The sequence below is a fragment of the Furipterus horrens genome, unplaced genomic scaffold, assembly GCF_987537825.1.
Source record: "Furipterus horrens unplaced genomic scaffold, mFurHor1.1.pri manual_scaffold_9, whole genome shotgun sequence".
Taxonomy (NCBI): domain Eukaryota; kingdom Metazoa; phylum Chordata; class Mammalia; order Chiroptera; family Furipteridae; genus Furipterus; species Furipterus horrens.
Window position 1 is genome coordinate 96,901,825 of NW_028327179.1, and position 11,805 is coordinate 96,913,629.

At 40.0% G+C, this 11,805-nt stretch overlaps 1 non-coding gene across 1 annotated transcript; it reads right to left on the reverse strand.

Annotated features, from left to right (window-relative positions):
• Positions 1–1,988: 1,988 nt before the first annotated feature.
• LOC150002299 (U1 spliceosomal RNA) lies at positions 1,989–2,150 on the reverse strand. Its single transcript, XR_016513242.1, has one exon. It is a non-coding gene; the product is annotated as a U1 spliceosomal RNA (small nuclear RNA).
• Positions 2,151–11,805: the final 9,655 nt, after the last annotated feature.

An 11,805-nucleotide genomic window follows, 5' to 3' on the forward strand; every position in this document is an offset into this window, starting at 1 on the left:
GATACAGAAACTTCCTCTTCATTCCATAAAAGCAGCCAAAAAAAGACATACTCTTTCACCAGCTAGTCTGTAGAAAGCATAAGCGTAAAGTTCTCGTTAGGAAAACCACAAGGGGACTCTTGTTAGGAGGAATCCAACACCGTATATGGAAGGAAGCTGGGTGTTCGTGACATTGTTGATCCAGGAGTACCTACTGAACTATCTGTGAGCTTTCCAGTGTCGTTAATTAATACAGTATGTTTATCATTTAATATAGTTGGAACTGAATTTCATGTTGCTTGCAGTCAAAACCAGTCTCACCAATCCTGGTGGGTCAGTCGAACACTCTCCCAGTAGAAGGTGCAGTGCCCTGTTCCTATCTTCTTGGTCCTCTGTGTAGGTCACCAGCAGCTTTGGTCAATTCCTGTCTTAAGAATCTGCAATTCTATGTCTAAGTGATACCAGGAGATCTGATCAGGCCCCTGGGCAGGAGGAGGAAGGGGCTGCAGGAGGAGGTGGCCCCAGGCAACGGTAAACAGCCCAGCGTAGGATTGGCTGAGAAGCCGAAGGCCTCTGGGGCACGTGAAATTATGGGCTAACAGATCTGAAATCAAAGAGGGGCTCTCAGGCTCTTCATCAGCATGAACATTATTCCTGATATATTTCATTTTATTTTTATACCAAGTCTTCGAAATCCAGAGTGTATTTTATATTTACAATGTATCTCATGTAGAATGAGCCATTTTTCACGTGCCCATGAGCTACCTGTGGCTAGTGGCTACTGTATTGGGTATTGTAGCTCCTCTCTTTTTGGAAATAAAAAAAATTTTTTTTTTAATGCAGAGAAAATGCACAGGTAACCCTTTGATTATTCTCTATAGGCAAGGCTCTGTCCCCTCCAATCTCTATGTGAGAGCAGGGTTTTGTTCTTTGACCTGAAGTTGCAGTCTGTTGTTCTAATGCTTTCTAAGAAAGTCTGTGAGAGTACAGAAATATATTCGTTTGACACACCTTAAACCAAGGCAAATTTAAAATTAGAATTTCTTGGGGGAGGTGGGGAAAATAAAATTAGAATTTATTTTGCTAATTGAATAAGAGGAAGTGACATCGCAAGGTTGCTGAGCTCTACATATCTTATTACTATTTACGATGAGATCATTTCGTTTTGGAAAAAGTTTTTATAATCTACATTTTTTTTCAATGAATACAGAAGACATTTACTTATTTTTTATCATTTGAAATTGTATCTAAATGATTGACAGATATCTTGCTTGAGTATATACTTTTTATGTCTTCTCTAACATTCATTAGAGAAAGAAGAAATTGATTTATGGATTTTTCATTAAATTGCTAAGTATAATATGAAAGGTTTCATATTCTTAAAAATAATCTATGAAAGTAGGCACATTTTTCACAGCTGTATTTGTACCGCGGAAATAAAAAAGAAATCAATAGTATCTCGGTTTCCAAATGGCAATTTGGATCGAGACAGGGTTTATTATGTTGGTCTTTCATTCACGAAAGCAAAAAATAAATAAATAAGTAAAATCCATTTTGTGGCTGCATCTATACAAGCAAAATTAAATCAAAATAAGTGAAAATAAGATATCTTTCTTAAAGTCTAATGTAGTGCGTATGTTCTAGAATGCTCTACCTGCTCTGATTTCACTGCAATAACATCAGACATACTTACTGGTATAAATACAAAGGTAGGCAGAGAACGCAATCGAATCTCATGGGGGCGAATAAATAAAAACTCTGCCATTCTTCTCTATATTCTTTCTCAAAGAAATTAGCCATAATGTTATGATAGCATTACAAATTAGCTCCATAGAGTTATAGACTTATTAGTGAAAATTAATAGCTCCTTCCTTTCTCTTTTCTCTCTCCCAGGCTTCTCCAGTTGTGTCGACTATAAAATTGGCTCAGCCAATAAGACAGCTAGGAAAGTGGGAGGGAATTGCCCATAGACCAAAAAAAAAAAATCTTCTAATAACAACACAGTTATTTAGTTATTTATTTATTTTCCCCCACTACCACAAATTCTGCAGTCGAGTTTCCCACATTTGGGGAAACCGCAGCGGGGTCAGCACATCCGGAGTGCAATGAATAAGCCTCGCCCTGGGAAAACCACCTCCGTGATCATGGTATCTCCCCTGCCAGGTAAGTATAGCACAGTTATTTTTAATATATAGTAAATATAAGCATGTCTAAATTCACATTATTGCTTAATATGATTCAATTTGTATTTATATTTCTGTGTATTATTTTTACTAACTCACATGCATTAACATTTTTTTTGAAATTTAGTAGCATGAACTGTGACTAATTCCAACACTAAAGCCCCATGAAGGCTTTGCGTGGCATATCCCATGGAAACAATATTGCTAAAAACTGAAACTGTAGCATTACGTAGAAGTTTTTTCTTACTATTTTATTTTTTTGCAAAATAGAAAGGGAAAGATGTCTGGTTTACTTAGGCGAAAAAAGCCATAAGCCTGTGACAAAGAATTAACTGTACGTCTGACGGCCGGTTGCTTGTCTAGCAAACTGGTCAATGGCATACTTTCATACTCTGTTTTTTGTTGTTGTTGTCAGAAGCCCGTAATCAGCCCACAGTTAAGCTCTTCCTTTTTTACCTTCTGAAATGATTTTCATGAGTTTCGTGTTTCTTGTCATCCCTGTCACCATAAAATTTCAACATCCTGTCTTCCACTTTCTTCAAATCGTACGCAGTGGCAGCTGCCCTACCGTCTTCTTCAGCGAGATGCTTTAAAGTCGCCCATTAACTCCGTCTTCTGCCCGCTGATAATGACAGATGCTTCCTCTTCTTTTCCATATGACCCAGTCTTTAACTCCTTTAAAAATTTTTACTGTTCAGTTAAATCCAAGTCACAAGATAAAAACCCAATCATCGGTCCTGGTGCAAGCACCTGGGAGCGGCCTTGGGACAGAACCAACCACTCAGGCCAGCTCAAGGTCAGGTTTGCTGCCAGCTGAGTTCTGGCACAGAATTGACAAGGCACTTTGGATTTTTGTGGTTCTCAGAACTGTGGCTAAGGACTGGTGCAGCTATCGGTGGACAGTGACACTTACATTCTTATTCTGAAAAGTGACCCACTGGGTCACCCTTGTTCAGGGGAAATGATAAAAGCATATGGTTGGAAAAACCTTTGGTCATCAATTATATCCAAAATGTTGGCCCCTTTGGCTTCACGCAGTACATAGTAAGCAACTGTGTACAGGATTCCAGACCCCGGGTGACTTTGGCCTCACGGGGTGGGGCAGAGGAGGTGAAGAAAGGAAAGAAGAGGCCCGCGAATGTGAGAAGAGACTTCCAGTCCTGACCATGAAGGAGTAACGCATGTCAGATTTACTCTAGCTCCGTCAACAGCTGTCACGCGGCCCAGAAGACGCGAAGCACCTGCTTCCAAGAATTTGGCGACAAGTGTGCGGGGTGCGGGGCTTGAGAGAAAGGAAGCGCTCCCGGGGAGCGTGCTCCTGGGGCTGCGTTCCCAGCTGTGGCCTCGGGGACTGACGTGACTGAAGGCTGGGGCCGGGGCTGGGGGTCGTGGGCCGGCACAGCGGGGAGCTTGGGGGCATCCTGCCCGGCCTGCCTGCAGCGGTAAGGACCATAACGCGGGCAGATGACATGTTCCCTGCCCACTCAGCCCTTTCCTCCGCCGGCCTCCCGCAGTGCTTCGCCGACGTCCTCGGAATAGATTTTAAGTTCTTTGGGATGTTGCAACGCGCTCCTGGGGGCAGCCCCTACACAGGTCAGGAACTCTCGTGTTTCAGGAGCACCCCATTAAATTTCCTACCCTCTCCGATTTTGTCCCAGGTACACTTGTCTGCATTTCTGGGGAGGAGAGCGGGGGAGGGGGTTCAGCTGAAAATTACTGGTAGCATAATGATTTGAGGAATGAAAATATTTCATCACATTAGAACTAATTTTTTAGCTAGTTTTGAAGGTTCCTCTTGAAATATGCAATTTCCATAAAAGCTTTTAAAGCTCAGTAAATTAAACTTGAACCTATCCAATACTAAAATAATGAAAGCTAATTAGCTCCATTATTAATTTTTGACACTGCAGTCTTCCTCAGCATCTTATTCATCCATGCACTATTTGATAGAAATTCAGGAGACCGTCTCCCAGAGAGCAAATTATATCTCTCAGAAATCGATCACATTTCAGGACAACACAAACACTATACATGTTTTTATTAGGAAACAGAACCACAGGATATGGTTAGTAATAAAACTGGAATTATTTTATTGGCCGAGTCCATAAAAGTATCCAATAGATTTCAAAATCAAAGAGAAAAACGTATCCAAGGTCTGCTACCGAACAATATTAGCTGTGTCCTTTTTCCCCAAGTTCACCTTCATCTCCTCTCTCCGATTCTGATACAGTGCACAGATTTAAAAAGCCATGTGTTATTTGCTTACTCCCCAGCATTGGAATGCGGGGACATTTTCTCACATTATTCTGCTGCTGGTGCCTTAATGCTACTCCCTCTTAATTGATTAATGAGGGAGGAGAGAAGGAACCATGCTAGAAAAAATTTCATTAGGTGTAAATTGCAAGACATTTGTTTGAATGAACATAATATCTCAGCTCTGTTTTGATGGGTCTTAGGGGAAGGCTTTACACATTACTCTAAGTACCAGACCAAGCACTGAACAATTTAATGGCACCATCAGAGCGTGGCCTTGTGTGTGCTTTTCGCTTCAAAACGTTCTTGGAGAGAACTTCACTGCCTGATAATAGGGAACAAAAGAATTCCTTCAAGTTTATGTGTTACCAACAAATATTTCAGATGGGAGTAACTTAAAGTAAACCAACAAAAAGTCTCTTTTGAAGCTAAAGCCATCCTAATTTACCTCTTCTATAAAAAAGGAAAGCCTAGATATCTCAAAGCTGTATCCGATAAGCAAAGCTAGATCCCCCAAGCGACTTGTGACTTTTGACAGTTTTTGCAATGACCCAAGATTTCCTCAGTTATTTGTTACTTGTTATACAAACAATGATGTTTTTAAAACTTTAAGACATTTAAAAGAACACAGAGTATAAAATTAATACACAATTACTTACTTTTTCCATCTAGAATTGACAAATGTCAATATTTTATTACCACTCTGTTTTAGTACTTTTTTCTCTTACATCAAACACTATGTATTTAGCAAAACCACCCACAATTTTGCCCTGGGAGTGGATTCTATGATTCCATCCCTTAAAAGCAAATAAGCAAAACAAACATAGAGACAATACTATTTCATGTAATGTATTTGCGTATATGTGTGTGTTATATATATAATGTATATCATATTTATAATCTGCCACTATCTCAGGCTCAAACCATGTTTGTATATATAGATTTAGTTCATTTAAAAAAATTGCTACGATGTATTTTATCATAAGAATACTAAAATTGGTTTATTCTTGTGTTTATGTACAATTAGATTAATTTCCTCTTTTTTTTTTTTTTTACTAAAAATATTCTGCAACAAACGTCCTTGAATAATGTTCCCCTGTGCACATATGAAAGCTTTCTGGGGGGCGGGGGGGGGAGAAATTATGCATCCAGAATTGACGCGGCAGGGGCTCTAGGTAATGAGTATTTTCAGTGTCATTGGACTCCGCCTCATCCCCCTCTGACGCGGCTGTTCCTGTTCTCACTCCCCCCTGCAGTGCACGGCAACTCCTCTTCCTCGCGGCTTCCCTAGCTCTGCACGCCGTCAGACTCTTTTCTGTCTGACTCGATGGGGGAAACGCGGTGCCTCATGTCTTCAGTCAGCAGTTCCTTGACTGTCGTTGAGGTTGAGTGGCTTTTTGTATATTACTTTCCATTAGCATTTCCACTTATTTTTTAAAAAATCAACAAATGGAGGCTATTTCTTCATAGGGAACAAGCTGCATGATTGGAAATGCCCCGTGCAATTTCTAGGTTGTAATGAGGCATGCGTTCTTCCCCTTGGTGATCTTCTCTTAGGAATAATGTCATGTCGACATAAAAATGACCCATGGACATGGGCAGCAGGGTGGGGATTGGAGAGCAATGGGGGGAAAATGGGGCAACTGTAACAGAAAAGCAATTTTTAAGAAGTACTGGAAAAAATTTGCCGGTATCATATCTCCATTGCTAATCATAGAACTGTAATACTTATTTTTGTCATTTGTTTATAAAACTGCATGCAATCGTGATTTTTCAGCAACTAATTGTACTTTTAGTTTTCTATTTATACTTTTAACAATTGCTGCTTTAATAATCCCCTATGGAACATCATGTCAGTATGGCCTTATTATGACATCTCTTTATCACCAACAAGTCCAACGGCCATCCAATATTCTGGTATAATTTATAGATTCATTATATAGAATTACTCTCTTTCTTGTAGTAGTGGCACTTAAATGTTTCATATTATTAGTTTGAGTAAACATCATGGAATAATCATTAGTGCTGTGTATATTATTTCTAGGGAGAAGAAAATAATGTGATGAGTTTACGGTGCAACTAAGGTTGTTTTGTTCCATTTAAATTATAGTTTTAAATTTCCAAGAATACAAAGGATGAAATTCTTTAACAAATCAATTTCATTAAAGTCACATTGACAGAAGCTGAATGTTTAGATAGAGCTCCTCTAGAGAAACATCTTTTTAATAGAGATAGAACATTCATAAAGAAGACAGGTGTTAACTAAGACATCAAGGACTTGGTTTCCAAGGATTTTTTGGTCTCTATAGTCTTATAAAGTCTGTATTCAAGTAATACACAAATATGTCCTTGTTATAAATAAAGTCAAGATAAATGGAGTGGATCTTTCTCCCCACAGTTTATGACTGTCAAGAATTTGGCATACCTCTTTCCAGACCATCTTCTAGACATTGCATACGTGTATGTACAAAAAATATGTTCAGACATTTTCATATTGGTACATAGTTATTTACCAAAGACATTTTTAGATGATTAGGAGGAGAGTGTGATTGGGTCCCGTTCAGAGAAGAAAGTGAAACTCATGATCTTTTCTTGTTTTATTTTTCTGTGTTGACTTTGAAAAGAAAAAGTAGGCGGGAGAAGTCAGAAGGAAGCAAGCTCTCCGGGACCCTCACTGAAGCCACCTGGGTTAACGCGTACTGGACAAATCACTCATCCTCTGCGATTTGCCCTTTGACTAAACACTGAGGTTTCGACACTAGAACTTTTTTTTATGCAGGCCATTTTCAACTCCCAAAGTATGATCAAAACAATACTCTAGAGGGAATGGAGAAGTAATAAGAGGGAAAGAAAGTGAATGCCGAGAATGACCTTGTGGAAAGAGCTGACCTCTCCCCCAACCCAGACCAGCTGGAATGATGTATGAAGAGAAATTAACTTCTGTCTCATTCAGGCACTACATTGGGAGGCCTCTTTATCAGGAGCTTAACTTTCCTTAAATAATAAATAAATGTCCCAAGTCCCAGAGCAGAAACTTAGGCCAAGAAGGAGGCTTATTCGTGGTGATGGGGAAATAGAAGTGCCAAGCACACCAAAAAAATAGTGACGCTTGAGAAGATTTCAGAAATGGAGGGAGAGAATAGAGGCCCAGATAATGTAAGTAATCTCTGGGGCAAGAACTGAGTAGGACTTTTCTACGCCCTATCCTGCATTTTAAAAATAAAATATCTCATGTTAATTTCCACGGTAATAATTACAGGATGTTAAATTTTTTTTGCTGTGGCTGTAGTGAGAGATTTATTTACGATGTCAACTGCTTTATTCTCCAAATGTATTACAGAAAAGTTTGCCAGGACAGAACGTCAGGATTTTTGCTGATTGCAAGTAATATATTTAGTTATGCCAATTGGATTCATACAGTGCTATGGGAGGCAGAATAGTGGCGGACCAAAAATAGGCTCTGCTCAGGTAGCTGAGCTGCGTATACATGAAGGTAGAGAGAAAAAAGGCAAATTAGTAAGGTCTGCATTTTGAGCTAACTATAGAAAGTGTTACTTTTGTTTCATGCACAGACAATTTTTTTTTCTGCACACTGGCCTCATTGCTTGTTATCAAGCATTTTTTTGTGTTGCGCTGGAGAAAGCAGTTCCAAAAATGCTGGAGTAGCTTATTAGTGTCTTAGAGACATAAAAAGTCCAAGCTTGAAGGAAACTCAGAGGCCATCGCAGGTCAAGCGCCTCACCTGGCAGGGAGAGATAATGAAGCTCAGTGGGGGTAAGGCGCCTGCCCAGGTGATAGAGGTCTGAAGTGGTCCAGCTGGCAAGCTCTGTCCGGGCGTCTTTCCTCGACACCCACAGCCGTCTTAGTTGGGTAGAAGTGAGCAAGGACCCTGAGCCTGATGTGACAGCCAGGAACAGAAGTCCCAAGTCTGCGCACAAGTGCACTGAAGGCTGAGGAGCTGCTGAGCTGCATCTCAGTCAAAATGTCAGATGGATTTGAAATAAATTTATTCTACTTGTTTGAAGAGGTAGCAGCTCTCCAAACAAGTGCCTGACGGGATTCTCTTCTTTCTAGTGTGCTATTTTATAAGGACTTAAAAAAAGTGCAAAATCACATCTTTTAGTGAAAAATTTCTAATACTTCTTTTTGAAAGTATTCTGGAGTTTGAAGGTTTCTTTTGGTTTTTATCAATTTTTGGATTAAACAAATAAAAAAACTAAAACCTTGGTTATTTCAGTGATTTCTCTAACAACATCTTAACGACACAGCCTGGCTTTTATCATTCCCCCAAAGTCTGGCTCAAGCCTACCTTTCCAGCTGTATCTCCCACCTACACCCTATGGTCAAGCCAAAAAGGTCACCTTTGATTTTTTAATGCCTTAAATTTTCCCCTATTCCATTAATTTCTCAGACTGTTCCCAGGAGCTAGAATGCCCAGCCCAGACTCATGGTCCCTACCCATTAAAATCTTATTTATCCTTTAAGGGCCAGATCACAGTCCCTGCTCTCCCAAGCCAGCAATGAAATCTAAACCTTAATGGAAAATTCCAGTACCTTTACATATATTAGGATGTGCTTGTCTGCCCTCCCCACCTCTAAATGGCTACGTGTCTGGTGTTGGCTTGATGTTTGCAAAGAGCACAGAAGAACGTGATGTGCTACCTGGTTGTGTCCCAATGATGATGATTTCCTGTTACTATAGATATGCTGAATCAGTATTTTTCCATCTCGAATAGCCTTTCTTTGAGAAAAGATTTCCTGGAGTTAAATATAATTAAATAACTTAATCCCTTTTCTATATTGCAGGGGTGAGTCATTTCAAAAAATTTCTATTTTCATTTTAATGAAACCATGTAAATTGAATACCATTTTCTGAGTAAATTTTACAACAAAGATTAAATGCATCCATCAGTCCAATAGTAGAGATTACAATTGCCACTACTATTAATTTTCTTTAGTGTCTGTTATTTCCCATGTGCCAAAAGTATTCACTTTTCTTGAGCCAAATTTTGCAGGTCTATTGTTTTAAGAAATTTTTGATACTTCCAACACTGTGTTGTCATTAGTAAATAATAAATGCGTAACTTCAGTTAGTCACTTTTGTTTTACAGTGATTATTCGTGCAAAAATTTATTATGAATTGGATACAACATTATATTTAATTATTGACACAAAGAATGAAGAGAATTAGTAGGTCCAAGTGGTAGAACAGGAGGCAGTATGGGTGAAACAGCACCCATGGGCTGCTCGGTGATGAGGGGCCGACCGCCCGCTGCCAGAAGCATGACTCTCCATACCAGAGTTTGGTGAAAAGAAAAAGAATTGTTTATTTAAAGGTTACACAGACTTAGATTATTGGTGGATTTCTGCCGTTAAGTCTTATTTTCTTTAAAACTCCCACAAACACATAGTTCTGCCTCCTCCTGCCAAACCAGGCTGGTTCTAGAAAAGTCAGAGATACAGTCTTCCTCCTTCCCAGACACAGCTCAGCTTTTCCAGCAGCTCCCAGTCACTCGAGCCTGATGGGGAGGTTTTGCCTGTGCTGTGGTGCCTGCCCTCCAGCTCTTAATGCAGAACCGCGTGAAGTTCCCAGCCTCCGTGTAAACTGCATGGAGCTCTCCCTTTCCTTTCAAAGCTGTATGGTATCTCCTAGCCAAAATGTCTGCTGTTTATTTTTAAATCCCTGACTGTGGCCTGTGACGCAGTGGGCATGGTAACCAGTTCTGACCATTCACAGAACCTTGTGCAGGCCCTGTATGCTCTTTCCTCACAGTTCCGTGGTCAAAACCCCTCCCATCTCCTTGGGGCCTTGGAAGAACCAAAACCATTTGCATAACTGAGAAACTAGCTACTAGTCATAGTCATGCAAAGGTATCTTGAGAGCTGTTCCCTTCTCTCCATCCCCCAACCCGCAGGCTCTGGGGATTTTGGGGGACCCCCCACTCTGTAACATGGGGACAAAATTTCAGACTTGAAATATTCTGCTTTGCATAAGACCTGAAACTATAAAGCCCCTAGAAGAAAATATAAGGGTTTAGCTCCCTGACATTGATCTTAGAAACACTTTTTTTTTTTTTTTTTTTTTTTTTGATTTGACACCAAAAGCAAATCCAACAAAAGCATGGTGATGGGGTAACTCAACAGTTGGAAAATTTTTAGTTTTCAGTTATAGTTAATAAGCTTAGTGAGTAATGCATGTAGAAAGCTGTTGTTCCGTGAAGCAGGGTGCCTGGGCCCGCCCTGACTTCAGGAGACCCGCAGGGCCCAGAGGGTGTCTGAGCCGCTGTGCTCCAGGGAGAGGTGTCCACTGCCCGGAAAGTAGATGCAGAATCACTGGTCAGCAGATGAGAGGATGCTAGGAAATTGCCAGACTGCAGCTTTTATCTGACTAACTTTTTCCCTGAATTCCCAACTCCTTACCAATGCTTTTCTTCTCCTTACAAAAAGGTTCAGTCTGAGATGAGATGTAAGATGGTCTTTTCGGGTACATAGCCCACCATCTTCTCAGTTCATCAGCCATCTGAATAAAGCGCCCCAAAAGTTTCAGTCCTTGTCTCTACTCATTGGTTCTGGCAGTGATGGGCAGCAAAAACGCCAACTTTTCCACTTCCCTGGGGCTACATCAAACTAAAAAGCTTTCATATTGCAGAGGGAACCCATCAATAACACGGAAAGGAAACCTACAGAATGAGAGAAAATACTTGCAAATCATATATCTGATAGAAGGTTAATTTCCAAAATATATTTTAAAACTCTTACAACTCAATCGCAAACAACAATACCAACCCCTCAAAAAACAAAACAAAACAAAAACCCAACAATCTGATTAAAAAATAAGCAGAGATATTAGCAGACATTTCTCCGAGAAGAGAGAAGAGCCAACAGGTGCATGAAAAGGTGCTCAGCATCACTAACCATCGGGGATGTGCAAATCAGAGCCACGGTGAGCATCCCCTCACACCTGCTGGCACGGCTGTTACCAAAAAACCAAGAGGTAACAAGGGTTGGATAGGACACGGAGAAAACAGAAACCTTGTGTGCTATTGGTATGAATGTAAATTGGGGCAGCCACTATGGGAATAGTATAAAGGTTCCTCAAAAAAATTAAAAATAGCACTACCATATGATCCAATAATTCTACCTCTGGCTATTTATCTGAAGGGAACAATATCACCAACTGAAAAGACATGGGGCACCTCCATATTTCTTGCAGCATTATTTATAAAAGCAAAAACAAGAAAACACAAACTAAATGCCCATTAATGGATGAATGAAAAAAGAAAATGTAGATACAAAGGAATATTATCCAAACATAAAAAAGAAGGAAACCCTGTCATTCGCAAAAACATGGATGGACCTCGAGGGCACTGATGTTGTACACCTAAAACTA